Source organism: Cyprinodon tularosa, unplaced genomic scaffold (assembly GCF_016077235.1).
Source record: "Cyprinodon tularosa strain WSP-4 unplaced genomic scaffold, ASM1607723v1 ctg11, whole genome shotgun sequence".
NCBI lineage: Eukaryota > Metazoa > Chordata > Actinopteri > Cyprinodontiformes > Cyprinodontidae > Cyprinodon > Cyprinodon tularosa.
This window is the reverse complement of record NW_024037893.1, coordinates 4,019,470-4,040,345: the sequence shown is the minus strand read 5'-3', so window position 1 is coordinate 4,040,345 and position 20,876 is coordinate 4,019,470. Positions and strand designations below refer to the sequence as shown.

The window sequence follows — 20,876 nt, the reverse complement described above, 5'->3', positions numbered from 1 at the left end:
TTGCACCATGTTTGTGAAACATCTGGAAACTGAACAGCTGAACTTCTTTTTCAAATATCTCTGGATTACTTTTCTTTCTTGATCATTAATCTACAGACCCATGGCAGGGTGGGTGTGGTTAGCACGCCCAACCACGTGACTAATCTAAACACACTGGCACACACTAATGCTGAATTCCTAACTCTGTGTGAGATCACAGTATTTTATTGAAGTGAATTTACCTTGAAAACAGTCGGTAAAGTAATAAACTCTGATGACTCCTAACAGGTCGTCTGATCTCGCTCCGCCGGCCAAAACATTAACATTACATTTTAAGAGGCAATAACTGCCGACATCATCGCTTCGTCCAAAGTGATTCATTGGCTGGAGTCAAGGAATGCATCCAATAATGTGGTATAAGCTTTTAAAAGCAATACATTATGACTTTTTACACAAACGTTTAAGCTTGATTAAAATACATTTCTAAAAATAGCCATGCAAACTTGCTGATAACAAATCAAAAACCGGCAGATAAATAACTGGGGGTAGTCACAGATGTAAAAATTTGAGTTTTGACAGGCAGGTAAACTAGAATATCCACTTCTATATTAAGCTTTATACATTTCACATCAGTTTTGTTTTTATTAGGATTTGTTCATTAATTTTTTTTTTTTCTCTTCACAGGACAGGTTTCTTTAAAAATAAGGATCACCTCTATAGTATTGTCAAGGTTTGCAATAAATGTTGCCATCATTTCTCTAAATTACGCGAATGATCTTCTTAGTTACAGGTCCCTAAAGGATAGGATCTTTTGTCTAGTCCTTTTACGTCCTTTGTAGGCAGAACTTTCACGTCTAAAATCAGGACAGAGACACAAAACACCAATCTTTAACAGAAACAGACTAAAAACTAAAAATTCTTTCCACCTGCTGCTATTAACCTGGTTAATTTCAGGCCCACGTTGTAATTTGGAGGGTTTTTTGAGCGTGTGGTTGTTGTTTATCCCACTGCTTTCTGCACAACAAAAAGCTCCTTGGGGATAATATTGTTTACTTGAACCTTGAAGCTTTTCGTTATTTAAAAATCATAAGGACTCAAAACAATATTGAATCAAAACTAAAATGATCTGGTGGCTTTTTATGAAACAATTCCAATTAAAATATAGATTTGCTTTTTAAAGTTAGAACAGCTACAACAATAACTTATTATAATTTTCCCTCCATCAAAAACCAAGACACAGAGCAGGAAAAACCCTTCATTCAATTGTAGTTTTCAAATATGGAGGACTAATCCTGCCATAATGAAAAATACATACAGAAATAAATTAAGGAGTTAATCATATAGAATTGCTGGAAAAAGTAGCTAATGATATGAACTTGTGGGCCATTAAATGTGGCTAGATGATAAAAATAAGATATTTCTTCATCAATTGATCAATTATTCATCTAGAAATATATATATATATATATTAACTTCCACTTTTATTTGTACTTATCTTCTTGCATTTATGCTGACTTAATTTTAACCCACTTATTTTCTGTTATACATTTTTTGAAGTCTTTATTATGTGTATTTATTGCGAGTGGGGTTTTTTGGTTCCGCATTTCCACCACATTTCCACCGCAACCTTTTTTTATTTTCATATTTATTTACGCAAAACATTTTTAAAAGAGGTTTTTGTTTCATACTGATTTATGATTCTCATAAAGGGAACAGAACACAAACTTTTTTTTTCGCGATTCCAATTGTGGGAAAGCATTTTTAAACTGACAACTTTAGTACAGGAAATAGGAGACATAAATTCAGCAACGGAATGTGGGAAAAATGTGTAACTTGACACTAAATAAGTAATCAGCTAAAATTACTTTTTTTTTTTGTTTTACTTTATTGATCTCACATTGGAGAAATTCACACTCTGCATTGAACCCATCCCCCTGGGGAGCAGTGGTCTGCCATTGTGTGTGAGGTTAAGGGTTTTGTTCTGGGACCTTGAGTCCAGGTTGTGGGGATCGAACCGGGTACTTGCAACCTTCTCAGAGCATAAGCATCTGCTCTAACCACAGGGCCAACACTCCCCACTTTTAAGGAGAAATATAGCAGACATTTTTGCATCCCTACCTGCCCATCCTCATTTGACTGGGTGTCATAGGAGGATGGGCGTCTATAGAATTTGCTGCAGCTAAAAATCCGTCTTTAATGCCCATATTGCATTGAGATGATGCACTAGACTCCATGTGTTGCAGTACTCAATAAATCATGTTCCATATAGATGGTAAACAAGCTTTGGGACCATTAACACCACTTATCAGACTGGGTCAGAAGGGAATTGGGGAATTTAGAAAGGTCTTAATTGGAATTGGGGAGATATATATAAACACACACACACACACACACACACACTTGTAGGTAATTAATCAAATCAATGCAGTGAATTCCCAGCCCATCCTCCAAGTCAGCTTTTTACGGTGACTGTGAGAGTGAAGTTTTACATATTTTTCTTAAAGTATTTCACTAGGGAGATGTCAGCTGCATCAAGATTCATCACACTTCCTCTAAACACATTCAAGGCAAACCTATCCATCAGCTTATCCTCTCAGTCCAAACATTAAATCAAAGAATAATCACTTCCTGTATAATTGACTTTTCTCCTTGGCAAGTGAGCAAAGTTTGACATGTCAGATTTATAGACCACTTTAGGTTCTTACTTCTTACCAGAGCACCGAATAATAAATGCAGAAACTTTTCAGTCAAACGGTTTCTGCAGAAGACACTATTGGTGATCACTCCCCGAGCTCAGTATCTACACGTTCCATCACAAAAACAAGACTTTGTTGCATAAGGTCCCAGTTTACTGAGCCTGTAGCTCTGCAACAGACCAGCTGAATGCAGGTAATTCAGAAAATAAAAGTGAGCTGAGATCCTAACCCAGACATGTGCATAGAGGAGAAACAGTTTTTAAACATCACACCTAAATTCAGTAAAAAATAAAAAAAGAAACCTATCATTGGAAAAAAGGGGGAAAAAAAGTAAATAAATAAGAAACATGAATTCCACTAGTGAATATTCCACCCTAAACCATTTTGTGGATTATTCTGTGAATAATAAATGAATATTTGTGTGAAAGCCACAGAAAACAGGTCTTCATAGATCACTTAACCACACTCGCAATACACAAAACTTAAAGGTACACTATGCAACCGGTGTTGATTTTCCAGCGAGGCTCCCCCCAGAGGGCGAAAGTAAAAGTGCACTGTCGTAAATATGCACAGCTGTTCTCCTGGTTTCTCCGTCAAGCCAGGCGCGGGTGTTTTGAGCTTAGCAGACAGGTGAACGCAACGAATGACTAATGCTGCGTTCACACTGGACGCAGCAGGCGCGACAGAAGCAGCGAGTTTACATGCAAAGTCAATGGTTGACGCGCGTCAAGGCGCAGCAAAAGGTCCCGCGGCGCGTTTTGAGCAGCAGGCGCGTTTAAGCATCTGACGCGCGTGACGCGACGCAAACACGCTGCTGCTCGAGATGGAAAAATTGAATTTTTGCTGCTCGACGCGCCGCGTCAACCAATCAGAGAAGCTGATCTGGGAGCTGGCAGGGAGAGAGACACAGCGCTGATGATCAGAGCGCTATGATCACTCATCTTAAACAGTTTATTGACGCCTAAATTAACCTAAAATGCAGAAATCTGCTGGCAGAATATGTTGGCTTTTATTATCCTGCTGCCTGCAGTTTGGATTATTTAGATGAAAAACACCTACCAGCTGCCGCGGTGAACCGCGAGGAGGCGACCCAGCCAGAGGCTGCTGATGAAGGGATTCCTACTGTCGGCGCACCGCTGGTATGTGGGGGTCTGAGCGGCTCCGACAGAAAAAATATTGTAAGGCAGGATGATAATCTGAATGAACTGACTGCACTGATTACGTTTCCAGGTGTATTTTCCCACTTAAAAACATATTAAAACTACTTTATTCCAAATGATCACAGCAAATATAGCTGCAAGGCAAAGAAAGGATAGTGAAGCTCCGCCCAACGCGCGTCAGACACACTTTTGCACCGCGCAGCCAGAGCAGCAAAGCTGCTTCAGCCGCGAGTCAGAACTAACTGGTTCAAGCAGCAGACGCGATTTTGCTGCTTTTGCTGCGTGAACGTAGCATAACTGCACAAAGATCGCCACTGTGCTAGCAACGAGCATGCTTTTGTGTGTTGTAACTGCGACTTTTGAGACCACCTCATTGAGGAGATGATGAAAGAGTGGCTGAATGTAAGGAGACCAGGTGTTTTTTTTTTCCACTCATCACCATCGCTGTTAATATGTAACTCCATGCGTGCCCATCTCACAGCTGATGTGAAAAACATGGGGAAACAAATTAACGCTGTGCTCGCTGTTCAACCGCTCGAAATCGGTGTGAACCGGACCCAGCAGGTGCAGCAGCAGCAGCGAGTTTACATGCAAAGTCAATGGTTGACGCTCGTATAGGCGCAGCAAAAGGTCCCGCAGCGCGTTTTGAACAGCAGGAGCGTTTAAGCATCTGAGGCACCGCCAAAGCGCTGCTGCTGCTCGAGATGGAAAAATTGAAGTTTTGCTGCTGGACGCGCCGCATCAACCAATCAGAGAAGCTGATCTGGGAGCTGACAGCGAGACAGACACAGCGCTCTGATGACATATGATATTAACGCAAATGAAAAAGGCTGGATGGATGAGAAGATGATGAAAGGCAGGTGTATGTGAGGAGACCAGGTGCTTTTTTCCACGCATCACCATCGCTGCGTGCCCATCTCACAGCCGATGTGAAAAAAAGGTGAATCAAATGAACGCTGTGCTCGCCGTTATCCCGAGGGTCTGACAAAGGAACTTCCACCGCTCGACATCGGTGTGAAGCGGCCGTTTCAAAGTAAGGCTGCGAGCGGCGTGGGAGCGATGGGTGACAGACTGAGACCACAGTTTCAGGATAAGTGGAAGGCAGCGCCGGGCAAGTTACGCCACCTTTAGGGGATGGATTGTTGATGCTTGGACTAATGTGTCTGCTGGCTCTATTGTTCAAGCTTTCGCAAAAGCCGGCATCATTTCTGAGGAGCCGCGCTGCACGGAAAGTGACTCTGACAGCGAAGAAGGGGAAACTGGCATGTCTGATTTAGCGCAGCTGTTTAATTCAGAAACAGAGGATGATGACTTTGATGGGTTTGATTAATACTTTGTAATAAATACATGAATAAAGCACAAACATACTCAGTTTTGCTCCCGCTCTATTTTTCTACCTGAAAACTTAATTCAACAGCAGCCTCTGGGCGGGTCTCCTCCTCTTCACCGCGGTGGCTGGCAGGTGTTTTTTCATCTAAATAATCTAAATCTTGCAGCTATATTTGCTGTGATCAGGGGGAATAAAGTAGTTTTAATATGTTTTTAAGTGAGAAAGGCCACCTGAAAACTTAATTGCAGTCAGTTCATCCAGATTATCTATTTCTGTCGGAGGCGCTCAGACCCCCACATACCAGCGGTGCACCGACAGCAGAAATCCCTTCAACAGCAGCCTCACCGCGGTAGACTTACTACCGTTGAGTTAAAAAAATTGGGACGAGCACGTAGGACGTAAACATATTACCAAAATTACTGACAGTTAGGAGGACGAATTATTTTGAAGAACAAACCGGAAAAAGAACATCCTCCACTATACCTTTAACTCATTTCATAAATCAAGTTAAAGAAGAAAAAAACACTGCAGAACTTCTACCTAGCTTCTGGCGGTCCTATGAGAGGATTAGTGACGGAGTCATTTTATGCCAAGATAGAGTATTTATCAAATGGATGAGGAAAGCACAGCAGGATAAATTATTGCTGTATTCAGAGAGCCGATTACGTCAAGAGGCAAATGTCTTCAATTGATCAAGCTATTCTGTTGTAAATATCTCAACTTATATGGACAAGTAGTGCTGCAGCTAACCATCATTTGCCAACTGATTACTCTGATGACCATTGAATCAATTAAAGGATTAATAATTGGCTGAGAATAGAAAATATTTAGAGAAAAACAAACTTTTTTATAAGCAAAAGGAAAATAATTTCTGTACAGTTTGGTTTTAAAGACCAACCCGACCGTTTTTCGTTCAGTGAATAGGTTTTACACTCTGGGTACTCCAGTTAATGGCTGTTCATTTCCTAAATTAGTTAATCATACTTAATCACTTACCCAGGATTTATTCAACTATTTCAGCCTCATCCACAAGTGAGAATGCAGAGGAAACAGCACCCATCCATCCATCCCAGGAAAAATAAACCGTCAGTCTTTATCTTCAACAGAGAGAAGACCAAAACAAAACAAGATACGGTGGTAACAGCATCCACTAAAATGTATGATTATATGATGGAAGCTTTTGGTTTAGCTACTAGTGATGGAAGCGAGTTTGTTTGGTGCTGCAGTGTGAACCTCTGGGTTCACAAGCTAGATTTTAGGGGGATAGTTGATGAATCAGATAAAACACAGACTTTTTTACTAAGGCTTTTCAGGTGGAAAGTTTGCGGGGTGGTGGATCCCCTCTTCAAAACCAAGAACCAAATGTATATTTGTGAGTCCTTTTTTTTGTGTTCAAGCTCTATAATGATATTTTAGTGAAAATAAAGATAGTCCATAGTCTGTTCTAGTACAGAAAAGTCATGTTGACCTGCTAGAACGCATTTTAACGGCCTAAATTATTCAGCCTAATAAGCCTGTACATAATTCGATTTCATCAATTTATGATCAGTTTAAAAATGATGTATTGTTGAATTCTATTTCTTTCTATGTTATTTGGGCGGATGCTCTATATAAGCCCAACAGATTTCTGCTCCTTACTGCACAGATATTTTTCGTAATATCGATATGCAATTAATTTGTGTAAAATAGACTGAACCTGTATATGCAAACGATATTGATAAACCTTGATATTATTTCAAGAAGTTTTAATAGTAGGCTATAGTAAAAATAAAACAACATTGCCAGATCTTGCATTGTGATTCAGGACTGCAATTATTAGGGATGGAAATAGATCAGCATTAAAATCGTTATCAGCTATTGTTTGGATTTTTAGGCACACTGGCCCTGATTTAAACAACCAATTTATTTCTGTGCGGTTTTTGTTTCAGGAGGAGGATTAATCATGTGGCGCGATTGTGATGCAGCTCAGGACTAAACCATTGCTTCAGTGTCAGCACTGTGGTCAGTATTCCATGGTGTAGGGTAGGGAAATATATGTGATAACAGTAGATAACAGTTTTCAGCCATAACAGCAATATTGATATCAGCCCAGATCTACAAGCAGTGCATCCCAAGGAATAAAGAATCCAGCTTCAAAAGTAATACAAACACTGGATTCACGTTAAGAGAAAGAAAATGTGTTAAATCGCACTGAATGGCTTCACAATACCATTATCACAATATTTCAATACAAATATGGCTGAATTGATTAGAAATGTAAGAATATTACAAGGCAAACATCTGTGTCATTGTCTTACTTTTATTACCTCTTGAAACTCCAGCCACTAGATGGCAACTTATTTAGCTGCAGCAGAGTAACAACAAGGTCTCCTGACGATTTCAGAGTTATATTATAGAATCATGGTAATTTGTGAATATTTTATATATCTGGATAAATCCTATGGTGATATACATCATTGACACATTCGGACCAACTCACTACTTTACATGAATAAACAGGATTATCAATGTTGTGTGCGGGGGGGGGCATGAAAAGCCATTTATTTTATTTTGAAGTCGTAGGGAAGCAGCTGTTCCAACCGTTGGATTTCCGAATTCTCCCGAGTGGTGCCCGACTTTACACGAGTGAATAAAGTGAATTTGATTGGTCGATTATCAAGGGGGCGGGATTGTTTGGTGGAATGTTTGCAAGCTAGTTTGGTTGTGGCCGGTTTGTCGGAAGCATCTTGCTAACCAGTTAGCCACTTAGTGCTAGTAGGTTCCCAATGGGAAATTCCATTGGGACCAAGCAGCACTAAATTGGTGACTTAGAAACGACACTGTCAAGGAACGCTATGGACAGCGGAAACATGCAAGAGGAGGAGAGTTTAGTGTCGGAGGTCGTGGATGATTCTCCTCCGTCATCCATTTTTTTATTAAGAGGGGGAAAGCGGGGACGAAGATGTTGTGGAAGAGGATGCGGGTCAGGTTGGTTTGGTGTAGAAGGCTTCCAGCCGTGTAAGTTTGAGCCCTTGCCTCGCAACGCTGCCAGTTCTGTTAGCTCTACGCCTGCCGAAGACACAGACGTCCATCCCCGTGAACACTGGGACGCAACTCAATGGGAAAGGAAATTATTCTGATTTCTTATTTCAACCGTTGCATATATTAGCTGCAACATATGAATCAAGATGCTATGACCAAAAAAATTCGACTGACAGATGACAGCTGATATATGATTGGCGGAATTTAGGTGTACAAGCTGACGTATAACTAACTGGCCTGCATAAGATAACGAGGAAAAAAAAAAGATTTTAGGACAGAATTTTTTTTTTAGAAATGCTCTTACTTTTGGGACAATATGGTCTGATAAAGAGTACATTTATATACACGTTTAGGCCAGAATGATTTCACATTTAAATATGACTTCCTTACAAAATAAAAAATCTATTTTGTTTTGAGTTTTTTGTACACGATTAACAGAAGAGGCGAAGGAGCAGGGATTATTTCTTAAACAAAAATAGTAGCTTCACACCTTGGTTATCCAGCTGCTAAATAGAAACTCAATGCCTTGAGACAAAAATGGGAGCATTATTAATGGCTGAAGGAGCAGTAGCCTGAACCCTGAGCAGGTGTGTACTTCAGCAGTTCTTGTAAAGAGAAACTGGCTTCATAACAAACGCAATACCTCAACTGCTCTTCCAGTCTTTTCTGCCATTCAATTTACTTGAAAAGCAGGTGAAATTGTGCTAGAAACACGCAGTATATGAGGAACCATTACAAGTCATTAAAAAAATGACCCCTAATGCATAAAACGGGACATTTATTACAGAGTCCAATTTAATACAGAACACCGAAACTGGATTAATGTTATGCCTCGGTCCAAGAAAAAACATTAAAGCTCTAACGTATCCATCCTATTATCTGCTGACCCTTTCATTAAAGCAATCCTGACATTTGATTCTCCATTATTAGGACAAGGAAATAAAACAGAGTGTACTCGCCTACTGTGCTGACCTACTTCCTCCGCAATGCTACTTAATTATTCAAGAGCTCTGAAATGTTCTTCTGTATGGCAGCATGCAACCCGACTGCCTCCGTTTGTCGCTCATGAAAGCCCTGCACAGATCTTCCATTTATGCATGAGCGTTTGCCAGGTTTGTTTACATTGTGATCATTCGCTTATGGGAACATTGACGAGCGTTTGATGCCTGCATACATTCAAGCGTTACTTTAAGTTCGATTTGATCCAGGAGGCTTAAAGATGAGTTGTAGTTGAATTATTAATATGAAGGCTGCATGGATGAATTATAATGAAATTCAGGCCAAACTTAAAACCAACAGGATGTAAAGGACTAAACTGAAACAAGTCAACAAGTCAGGACGTGTTGCACCCCAAACAGAAGCGCAGGAGTTGAAATAAACCTCGATACATATAATTGTTACCCATATATTCTCTGCAAACTGACACTACTGACATGCTTTATGAAAAAAAGAGAAAACAGCTGTGCTGTAACATGCATCCCTAGTAAAAAGCTTAAGCTAATAAGATAAATGCTGCCCACAGCTGTAGTCTAAACACAGACGAGTAATGTCGGATGGCATGCTGTCATCTGCATTGCATAAGAGTCGACTAAATCACTTACAACAGAGCCATTTCTAATCTCTGCTAAGCTGCCATTTGGCTCTCATTTACACTGTTTCAATATGGGGGACTGCCTTTAAGAGCAACATCCCTTTATCAAAACAAAAAAATCACAACAGAACATCCTTTTTTATAAAATAAGGCTTATTTTAAATTGGCAGCTAATCGCAAAGTAAATCGAATCTCGTGTTTTAAAAAATGATTCTTTAATTCAGGAGCAAGTTAGGACTTTACATTTAAGATTGTCCCTAAGCAGCTTGGTCTATAAAAATACCTAATCTGGTTTAATCAAGCAGCATTTTTAGTCAGCAGCCAAACAAAAAAAAAAGGAAAGAAAAAAAGAAAAGGTTGTTATAAACAAAAAGGAAAAATATGTATTTAAATGAAGAGAAGGTAAAGTATGCACTTTATGAAAAAAACTTATATTGTTATAACAAAATATCTATTCTCTTTTTCTCCTTTTAGTTTCATGATTAAAACATAATGAATGAGAGCAACTTCATTTTTAAAAACTAGTTTTTATTTCGACCGTCCCGTGCAACTAACTCGGAGCTGTGAAACATTCTTGTAAAACAAGTCAGCAGGCCATGCCGATGTAAACAATGAAGGATAACACGCAGCTATTGGGATTACACAATGTGCTGGCTTATCAGTTATGGGCACATATCTAAGGACAACAGTGATGAACTGATGTCACTCTGAACTACTGATTCAAGAAGTGTATTAGTGGGGAAAAAAATCTAAATATTTAAAAGAATCAAAAACAGAACAATAAATTCATTAATAGGATCAATTTATTCCACAGTCCTACCTCTAAAGCACCATTTTCTAGCCTTCAGGCATATCTAATATTACTTTAAAAAAGGAAACCAAAATTAAAAATATGTTACTCCATTATTAGGAAGGAAGAAGTATATGAGTCATCTTAGCAAGCCAGACCAGATGGGAAAAACAAGTGTCTGCTGGATACAGAAACAAAAGGTCATTTTAAAACTTTCTCCACAAACTCAAATTAAAATGAAAGAAAATCTTCACCGTTTGAAACTGTAGACCTCCAAACCAGAGGGTACCATCAAATTTGTTCATAGAAAAATACAAGGGAAACATTTTAAAAATGCATTAATGCTTCATGTTCCTTGAAACCTAAAAAGCGTCTGAATTATTGCTAACATGATAAATGAGGGGTTTTTTTCTAGCGGGACAGATAAAGTCTCTGCTGCTTTTAAGATCAACACCATGACAGATGTAGGAACAGTCTGACCTCCAGACCCCATTAACCCCTCAGCCATCAAACCCAGCATACACTCCGCCCCTACGAGGACTGCATCCTAATTCTAAAAACAGAAGCTTATTTAAGATGAGAGGGAAGTCTTTAGGTTGTAGGCCTATAGAGGGGGCCGGATGGATTAAGCATTAACCAGAGTGAAAGATGATTAGATAGCTGGTCCCAACCACCGCCTTTCCATTTTGCAATCACACAAAAACAACAGTAGCTCATCTCCAGCCTACATGTTACCACTAGAACTAATCTCTCTTGTGTGTGATTCAATGGCGCTTTGATCATGAGTAATACAAGATACAGCAACTGCCCTGTTTGATGCTAATGTGCTCCCACACCGAGCCACACACAACATTCCTCAGAAACACAACCTCCCAGGTGCATCCAACTAATGAGTACGAATCACGTTCAATTCAAACTGATCCAAGAGTGGATTTCACAAGAGATGCTACCAGAGAATCACAGATCTTACAGATGGTGCAAAAAATATGTTGTTTTTAACGTGCAGTAAGATAAAAAAAAAACTGAAACTATTAATAGATTATTAAAATAATAGTTAATTTGGCAACTGAATTATCACCTAACGCGTCGGGGAAACAGACACTAAAACATGCCTTTTGATCAAAAAATAAACTACAGCAGTAATTAAGTTATAACCATTACAATATATACTATAAACATTGTTAAAACATTTTTTTTCTATTATAGATTACACCGTTACATCGATAGGTGTATTTAATATATGCATTTGTAATTTTTCTTTATCAAAAAAAATTAATGCTTTGGTGTTTCCAATTTATTTAAAATTTACAAAAAGTTTTTTTTCTGTATTTTAAATGTTCGTTTATTCTAAAAATGTTAACTTACTGAACGTATATTTTAGGGTCATTCTTGAACGCTACATGAAAGTTACGTTTAACAAAGTCGTCAAGAGGAGTTGGTGAAAAAAATACATCTGAACTATGTACAGATGTATTTTTAAATATGAGATTGCGAAAGATGAGGATATGTTGACAAGCTGCCAAAATGTAGCCTAGTAAACTAGCCCCACCCGCCAGATGCCAAAATCATCAATCAATGCCCCAGGCCCTAGAACTGGCTGGCCAATCACAACGCAGAGATGCGTTTGGAATGTCTGGATGCAAAGCGGCCGGGGTTTTGAGGGCGTGACGACAAAGCTGTGCGACGTTGGAGAAAGCACAACAAGGGAGATGGCAACAACTATTGAACAGTTCTCATGACTTGTGGTTTTCGTTGAAACGTAAGCAGGAAGAGGCTCTATGCTCATTAATTTTTAAGAAGGACGTATTTGCCGTTTTACCGACAGGCTGTTTGTTTACACTGCCCTGCCAGCTTTCTGTCGCGCTTACTACGTCACGGTCAGTCTCAGCGACCTCCTTGTTTTTAACCTAGCCGCATTGAGAGCCATGGCTGAGAGTGAAACGAAGGATTTGGTCATAGAAAAAAAAAAACTTTCATTATATGGAATTTATTTGGCTATTCTCCGAATGACAGGGTGCAAATAAAAGTAATTTGCTAAGTTTAGTCAGTTTAAGTGGACATTATGCTGAGAGCCAAAAAGCAAGGGGACTACAGGCAGCATCGCAGCCAGTGGGACCCAAAAGGACAATGTTATGGTCACAGGTAAATTTCTCAATGAAGATCAATGAAGCCCTATCTTATCTTATCTCCCTTATCTTAGTACAGGCATTTAATGAAGGCACTCCGTATTTGAATACAAGCAAGAGGTGGAGAGAGCTAACAGAAGCAATTAGTTATTATCTTGCAAAATATAAGGTTTGCTTTTAGATTGTTAAAAAAAGAGGTGTTCAAAAACCTGCTCAAATTCCCCTGGCAGAAAATACTTCTCCAATACTACCATCCCACGTTTAAGGAGTAAATTTATGTTGTTTCAAAAAATGTGTTCAGAAACGCTCTTTATCCAAAATAGTATTTTTTTCTATTAAGACTTGTTTGAACACAGAAATTGTTGGGTGGTTACGCAGATCAGAGATTCGCAAATTATTCTTAAAAATACAGGTAAGACTGTGATAAAACCAAAATCGTGATGTTATAATAAAAAAATTTTAAAAATCAGAGAAAATTATCAAAACCTTTTATGTTTTATCTAGTATTCAGATCTGCAATCAGGTGATGGAGGGTACTAGAATGTCAGTAACTGTTATAGAAAAAAATAATAATTATGTAAACAAGGCCACAAGTGTCCTTATCAAGCCAAATCATGAACAATTTCCAGCAGTTAGGTCTTTATTCCATTCCTATTTACACACTACAAGACTAAGAATAGATAGAGACATGTCTAAACAGGTACCAAACGACACCAAGCAGCTGCTAAACGGTCCATGGCAGATGACTGACCATAAGAAGTCAGGTCTCAAGTACCCAAAATACATTTTAGTGACTTCCCCAAATCTTAATACAGTGAAAAATAGTTACCAACTTCAGTCAAGTAAGCATGCGATCTGAAAGAATGTGAGAGAAGCAAATAGACAACGCACATGAGTATGAGCTCATTTTCTGTGGTTCCTTCTTTGCAGTCACAGCTGTTCGGCTGTCATCACCTTCATAACAGAGGCACAGATGGGATGACCCAGAAACGTCCAAGTGGTTATATGAGTTGAAGAGACTTATTGGTAAATATCAGAGAACCTCTCGGTTCAAATAACATGATCAGTCCCTCTAAAGAAGTGTAAAATACAATACTTATGAAATAAAATCAATTTAAATCAAAAGTATGAATAGAAGTGGGTTCTGTCAGTTATGAAAGAGTACACCTCATTTCTCCTAAGATAAAGCACCAATAACCCTCTACAGCTGTCATTATTTCATCTGCATGTTGCTCCTGCAATTGTTTAATGTATGAATGTCATCATTTCAGACTGAAGACTGTTCCTTTGCTTTGGATGCTTATCATTGTTCCTTCAATTGTTGCCCAGAAAGGAAAACAAACACTTTGCACCGCGTGGCAGCACAGCAAATATTATACGAGCATGACTGATCCCGTGTTTCTGGTGGTAAAAAAAAAATTTTAACAAATTGTTGGGCAATAATTAGAGAACCAAAATAATTCAGCTGTGAGGCAACAGGAAGTGCTGCTGTTGAGTAAAGGTTAATTTTTAGTTTTGAAGCATTGCTTGGTAAAAAGATCTTATATCAGACTTTAAACCCACAACTAAAGACCAATAACCTTGCTTGCAAATGTAATTTTTCACAGACTTGCGTTGTGCGTTCACAAAACACATGAGAATCTTGTAAAGCTCCAGCTAAAACCTTCCCCGAACCGGGGAAATCACATGGAAGTATTATGGTTTAAGGTGGGACATATGGCTGCGACAAAAGCAAGAGAAGAGCCTTCTAGTCTACAGAGGAACCAAAACAAATATGGCGGCACAGGAGAAACACCATGAGAAAACACAACTATTAGTGTCTGCTGCCAATTTGTTTGTTGCCATTATTGATGAAACCAAACTCTGGTAGGCAGACATTAGATGTCATTTTGCGCTATAAGTCTGAAAGGTTCTGCTGAATGTCCCTCATTTTCCCGAACAGATTCTATGGAAGCAGATTAAAAACTCGTAGAACTAAACACAATTATAAATCCCCGTTAAGAAAGGCATCGTTAACTGGTATTACAGCAGGAGCTATGATTATTATTCTTATCAATTAATCTGTTTTTTTAATTTTATTATCAATGATCAGAATTAAAATTAGTTTAACAGACAATTCATCTTTTTATCTAGTTTTCTTTATTCTTTTTGAACGGGGCAAAGCTGAAACTGACATTTGAGGATTTTGGATTGAGTATTCTAGAAAACAGAAGGTCTTTTTTTTTTTACTTTAAATGCAAAACGAATTATTTGCTTTCTTAAATTAATCACAATCAGAAAATGCTTTCTTTACGAAAAATGTTTTTACACATACAACAGATCTGTTTTGTTGGAAAAAGTGCTACATATAGACAAGCAAACAAAGTTTACTTAAAAAAAAATGGGAATATTAGCACAATAATCAAATATTGTACATTATAAGCACTGTGGCAGTTATAAAAACAACAATAATGGTATATTAATTTACGGTGATTTCAATAAATTAAAAAATGTATGGTTTCTGTCAAACTGTTTTGTTTGTTTTTTTTTAGGTTTGACCAGGACAGCGTTTTCTGCAGCGTTATGGATCACTGAATAAAGGAAAAAAGCTGTTTCCATCCCTGTTACTGTATTTTTTCCCATCAGGCGATTTAAAGAAGGTAGCTACATTTTTCCAATTTCTTTGAACTCAGACAAATTTTGTGATCCGGACATATTTGAAGGATCAGCTAATAATCCCATTAAATAACATTCTGATAGAGCTAGAATTAGCCACACTTGGCTCTACTGCAGACTAGCTACAGCAACAGAAAGCTCAACTAATTCAGTAGCTATTATCAGGTTGGTTAACAATCAGATTTATTTTTAAAAAAACAAATGCAAACACCAGCAGTGCAACTAACGAATATTTTGCAAATTTGATAAATCTGTCAATTATTTGTTTAATTAATAATTGGACAGGCAAAGGTTCCTTAAAGAGGACTTTTTACTTAATTAAATCAGATTAAACTAAAACTTTTCCACTTGAGGAGTTATGGATAGAGCATGTTGACAAACAAAAATATTTTTTTATCTTAAATAGAAAATGTTTATATATTTTTTTTTTACAATTTCAGTATAATTACTGCTCTAAGTGGGTCGCTCTGTCAGCTAAAGGCACGTTTTAAAGTCTCTATAATCCAGTTAACGATTAACATATTACAAAATTAGTCAACAATTATTTCAACAATACATTAATCATGAGTTTTTCTATTTTAAATGCTTCAGCCCTATGTAACACATTTACTTAAAACCTTACATCTCGTGGCTGCTTACTCTCCATTATTCCCTAAATCATAAATATAACCAGAAACAACAGTTAGACACAGACAAAAAGCAGAATGTACAAACTGGACATTAAGGACTGCACCAATTAGATGATCTGTCTATGTTATTTTAAAAAGTAATTATCTGGTGTCCCCAAACATTGAATTTACACATAAAATGTTGAAGAAAAATGAAGTGACTGCCATGCTCAATGTAGTACAAACATGACACAGATCTGTATGCAGGGAAAGGCTTCCAGAAGGGCTGTGCTTTACCAGGGGTGTCAAAATACGGCCTTTAAGGGCCTTTGAGAAGAAACTTTAAGATGCCTGGTCCAACACACCTCATTCAAATGACTCAATCACCCTTTTAGCATGAAGCCAACTTCCACAAATTGCTGCTAATGCTTTAATTATTGGATTAGTTTAATCTGTCAGCAGACTACCACCCTAAAAGTTACAGGACACCCACTCTTAATGCCTGAAGTTTGACAGTCAACATAAATACTATAAGTGGATATCTGCTGGGTTTTTAAATCGGAGGGTTTTTGGCTGCCGTCATATCGTAAAAAAAGGAACAAAAAAGAAAGAAATCAAACATCTCGTTTGGTGATGAATTAGGTGGACTTCAACTTTTTGTTTTTAGTTAATATTACTTTTAAAGATAGAAAGTTTTTACATTAAAAGTAATTAGACTTACAAAATTTGGAGAGAAAACAAATTCCAGAATTTTACACAACAGAGCAGTGCATAAGCGTCGGATATTAATATTGAGATAATAACAAAAAACAGGTTTGGATAAAGCCTGGGACATATTTACATGAGTAAATGTTAAAAAAAAAAATCAGATCTAGATCTGGGCTCTTGATGTGTTTGTGTGCGTTTTCCTCAGAGCTGGATATCAATTTCTAATCTAATTTCCATCTTAAATTGGATGCTTGGTATGAAAAACATTTTTAGCTGTTTTATCAATGACATTACTGTATATTTATGTTGCATATTGATACTAATTCTGATTATTTTAAACCCTTTTAAGTGGGTATGTTTCAGTATTAATAAATGAATTAGAAAAATAAAATAAACAATACAATAAAAAGGTAATAAATTACACTGAATGTCTACAATATCATGAAATAGATCTAAACTAAAAGAAATTATGATTTTTTTTCCCTTGGAGCAAAAGTATTCATTAAAATAATTTTGTCCTATTTGCCATTAACAGCATGCAGTATAATCTGTCTGTTTACAAGTTAGAGTAAAGTTAGTTCATATTCTGATACCTCTTAAGACAAAACATTTTAATAGAATGTACTAATGTCTGAAATGCCTTATTTGGAGGTTCAAAAGAAATGAAACAAAAATTTTATTTTTATATTTTAAAGAAAAAAATAAGCATTTAGATTGTTAATGAAAATAAAGGGGAAAAATCAGCTCTATAATTAGGTATAATCAGGTATTAGTAACCTTCTCAGAGCACAAGCGCACTGCTCTAACCACTAGACCAAAACTCTCAGGTATGTTACTATGAGCAAACCTGCAGCTGCTGTTTACCTTAAGCCACAGTGATTATGTCACTGACTGCATCACCCAGTTATACTGATTTTTGAAGGCTGTATTCTCAAGAGTTTCCAAATACCATAGGTTAATATACGTTTTCCAGCCTCCAACCTGTCTGCAATGTACCCTGGGATTGAGGCCAATTTATGCTTCTGACGCATAGCCTCTGCAACCATCAAATCTCTCTGTGTGCGACCACGCCCCCCGTGCAGAGGTTCTGTAAATCTCGCCGTGCACCTCAAAAAAATTCTATGTGTCGGACGGTTACAAAAAGCAGCCGTGATTGATCCTTGTTATGCCTTTCCGGCTGTCTGTGTGGTCGTCCTTCTCGATTTAGTGCTGGGGCGCGCCATTTCTAAAAACCGAGGAATAACTACAATTGACAACTACGATGAAAGGTTAATCGAGGACGTTCAGAAGTACAACCACTTGTACTATGCCTCAGACAAATTATATAAACATGCCAAGGTCTCAGCCAAAACAAGTTTTGAACTCACAAAGTTCTCACGAGTTCTCAAATAGGCTCCCCATTGTGCTTTGGCAGGAAACTGCTGTGCATCCCCAGTAATTCCAGACCGATGGTGCAGAAGCATACCAGCAAAACTGGTTCGCGACCAGATCCAAGCGACATTTGTTGTGTGCGAATAAGTATAATCTGCCCTTTAATAATAGAAATTATTTTTGCCTGTGAGTGGTCTAGCCTCGATCAACGCTCCAGGCCCTAGAATTGGCTGGCCAATCACAACGGGCGGGGTTTTTAGGGCATGACGACAAAGCTGCGCGACGCTGGAGAAAGGACAAAAAGGAAGATGGCAACAACTATTGAACAGTTCCCGTTTGACTCAGCTTTGGAAACAGTTTTGGAAGGATTAGACTTATGGTTTTCGTTTAAATGTGAGCAGGAAGAGACTCTACGCTCATTCATTTTTGAGAAGGACGTATTCGTCGTTTTACCGACAGGCTGTTTGTTTACACTCCCCCACCAGCTTCCTGTTGCGTTTACCACGTCACAGTCAGTTGCTCATTGGTCAGAGCGTTGACCAAAAGGCAAAGACATGGTTTAAAAAACAACCGGTTGTTCTCATCAACAATCTTCTCATTCATCAATGTCTCATTCTTCGGGGCCAGACTATGGAAGTAAATCTGTGGCGCTGGGATTTGAATTAAAAATGCCACTGAAATACCAGACTAAATTACAGATTTAATCTCACATTTAGTCTGGTTTATCAGGCTAAATGTTGGATCATGACAGATTATCACCAATCCCTGAATTTGTAAACATATTTAAGAGTAAGAAACATAAATTATTGGTTACAAAGAACAGGGATGTGAGATTTAACAAACATTTATTCAAAATTACTGAAGCAGGAGAACATTTATCAAAGATCAAGGACCTTATCTGAACATAAGCAAATGGATGGAGATCACATGTGCAATGTAAATTAGATGAAGCTGTAAACAACCTTTACCCAGCACATTAACAACCTTACTGTCATTTAACAGCTATTCTAAAGCTTTTTTTATTTTAACTGATTTCTATATTTTGACATAAACGAGTTCCTACTAACATGGATTACATCACTGATGTCCAGAAACTGTAATGAGGTCCAGATGTGTCTAAGTGTTCATGAATGAAAGCCAGACGCTTGATTTAAAAAAAAAAGTTGGCTGCAGAGAACACACAGCAGAAATAAATAATAAAATCATTTTTTTACCCACATTTTATCCTAAAATAACAAGACAGAAAGGGATTCGTGACGATTCAACTTAAACCTCAAATGTCCGCATAAACATTGGTTTTATAAACCGCAACACATCAAATCTGAGATAATCACACATCAACGCTAATCACTGACCTCCTCTATCTTCCCTTAATAGGATGGCAATTAAATACAGTCAAAAATAAAATGTTATTACCCAATTAATCAAACAGATCTGACCTTTAATGACAGGATTTACCGCGTGCGTTCCAATAAAATCCCTGTTTACAAACTGTTAACGTTATCCCTAACAGTCCGAGTAACAAACTTCACTGTTTTCCCACACTAAGACACGATGACAGCATGTTTCCCAGATAAACACTCGCTTAATTATAAAATATGTGGTGTTGTGAAAAAGGAAAAAACTACCGTTGAATTCTTTCTTTTCAATAAAACAGCCGCTAGCGGCTCTGACAGCTAGCCTAGCTAACACTTGAGCTATCTGCTAGCTTAGCCTAGCCATGTAGCACGTGTTTCTGATTTATAACATTATTAAGAAGCTGACTGTGATGAACTAACTGCAAATGTTTTCGTCCGATGGCCCAGAGGATTGGGCACTTTGTAGACGTTTCGTTTCCTATCGGTTCGATGCAAAGCGCGGTTATAGCGCAACGAAGTCTAAAAAAAAAAGGTGAATAATGCTATGTGTGTTTGTTCTCCAAAGAATAGCCAGAGCCCGTCATCCAACAACAGAGCAGAACCAAGGCAATCGACAGCCAGCAATGGAAGCTAACTAACCTTAGCGGCGGGGCAGGAGACACCATTCGGTGGAGACAATGTTCCGGAGGTAACGTCCCGATCTTCGTCAGTCGATCCAAAGTGCTTCAAACGTACAGATGTTTGGATACAACGCCTCGCCCCGAAATTAAACCACAGGAAAGTCTTGTTTTCGTTTTCATTTGCTCCCGTTAGCGGATTTCTGCGGTGGTGAGTCAGTTCCTGCACAAGTGAAGCTACTCCCTGTACCGCTGCTGCTGCTGCTGCTGGAGCTCAGACCATCGCGGGGATGATCCGCCTCTTTGCCTCTCAATAGGCCCGCAGGCTCCGGGGCCCCGCCTTCTTACTAGAACACCACAAATTCCCATTCCCACCACAAATCCTCTGATCAATCCCTGTGCAGGGATTTGTATGAAGGAGAGCAGTTACCGAACTTTCCCTTTTTGATAAAGCTTATTGTTAGAGAGTCTCAGGTTATCCTTAAGTAATGCTGCTATAGGAATAGACTGCTGGAGGGCATAGTGACCCCATCATTCTGCTTCATTCTATCCCTATTCTCCCACTCTGCAGAATTTATTAGTTCAATCTCTAACATTATGCTCTCTCTGCTTTTTCTCATAATAGCTTCACCTGGTCTGTTCCTATTCGGCCGTGACACCATCCTAGAGAAATGTCCCTTTGTTAATAGATGTTTGAGATTGGCCTGTTTTTTCAGTGTTATCCTCTGTAACCCTGACTGTGACTCCCTCTGTTCAATTTGGAAAAATATTATAAATTTTTTGTCTTTTTTTTTTGTATATTTTTTTTTCTGGGGATGAGTCTTTTTTCTTGTTTCCTTTTTTAACTCCTTTTTAGTTGGTGGTGG

At 38.2% G+C, this 20,876-nt stretch overlaps 1 protein-coding gene across 2 annotated transcripts in view; it reads right to left on the bottom strand.

The window, feature by feature from the left end:
- Positions 1–20,276, bottom strand: part of ncor2 (nuclear receptor corepressor 2) — a 164,838-nt gene extending 144,562 nt beyond the window's left edge. For both annotated transcript variants that reach the window (XM_038296411.1, XM_038296420.1), the window contains exon 1: positions 20,033–20,276. The gene's annotated coding sequence lies outside the window, so the exon portion shown is untranslated. The remainder of the gene's footprint in view (positions 1–20,032) is intronic.
- Positions 20,277–20,876: the final 600 nt, after the last annotated feature.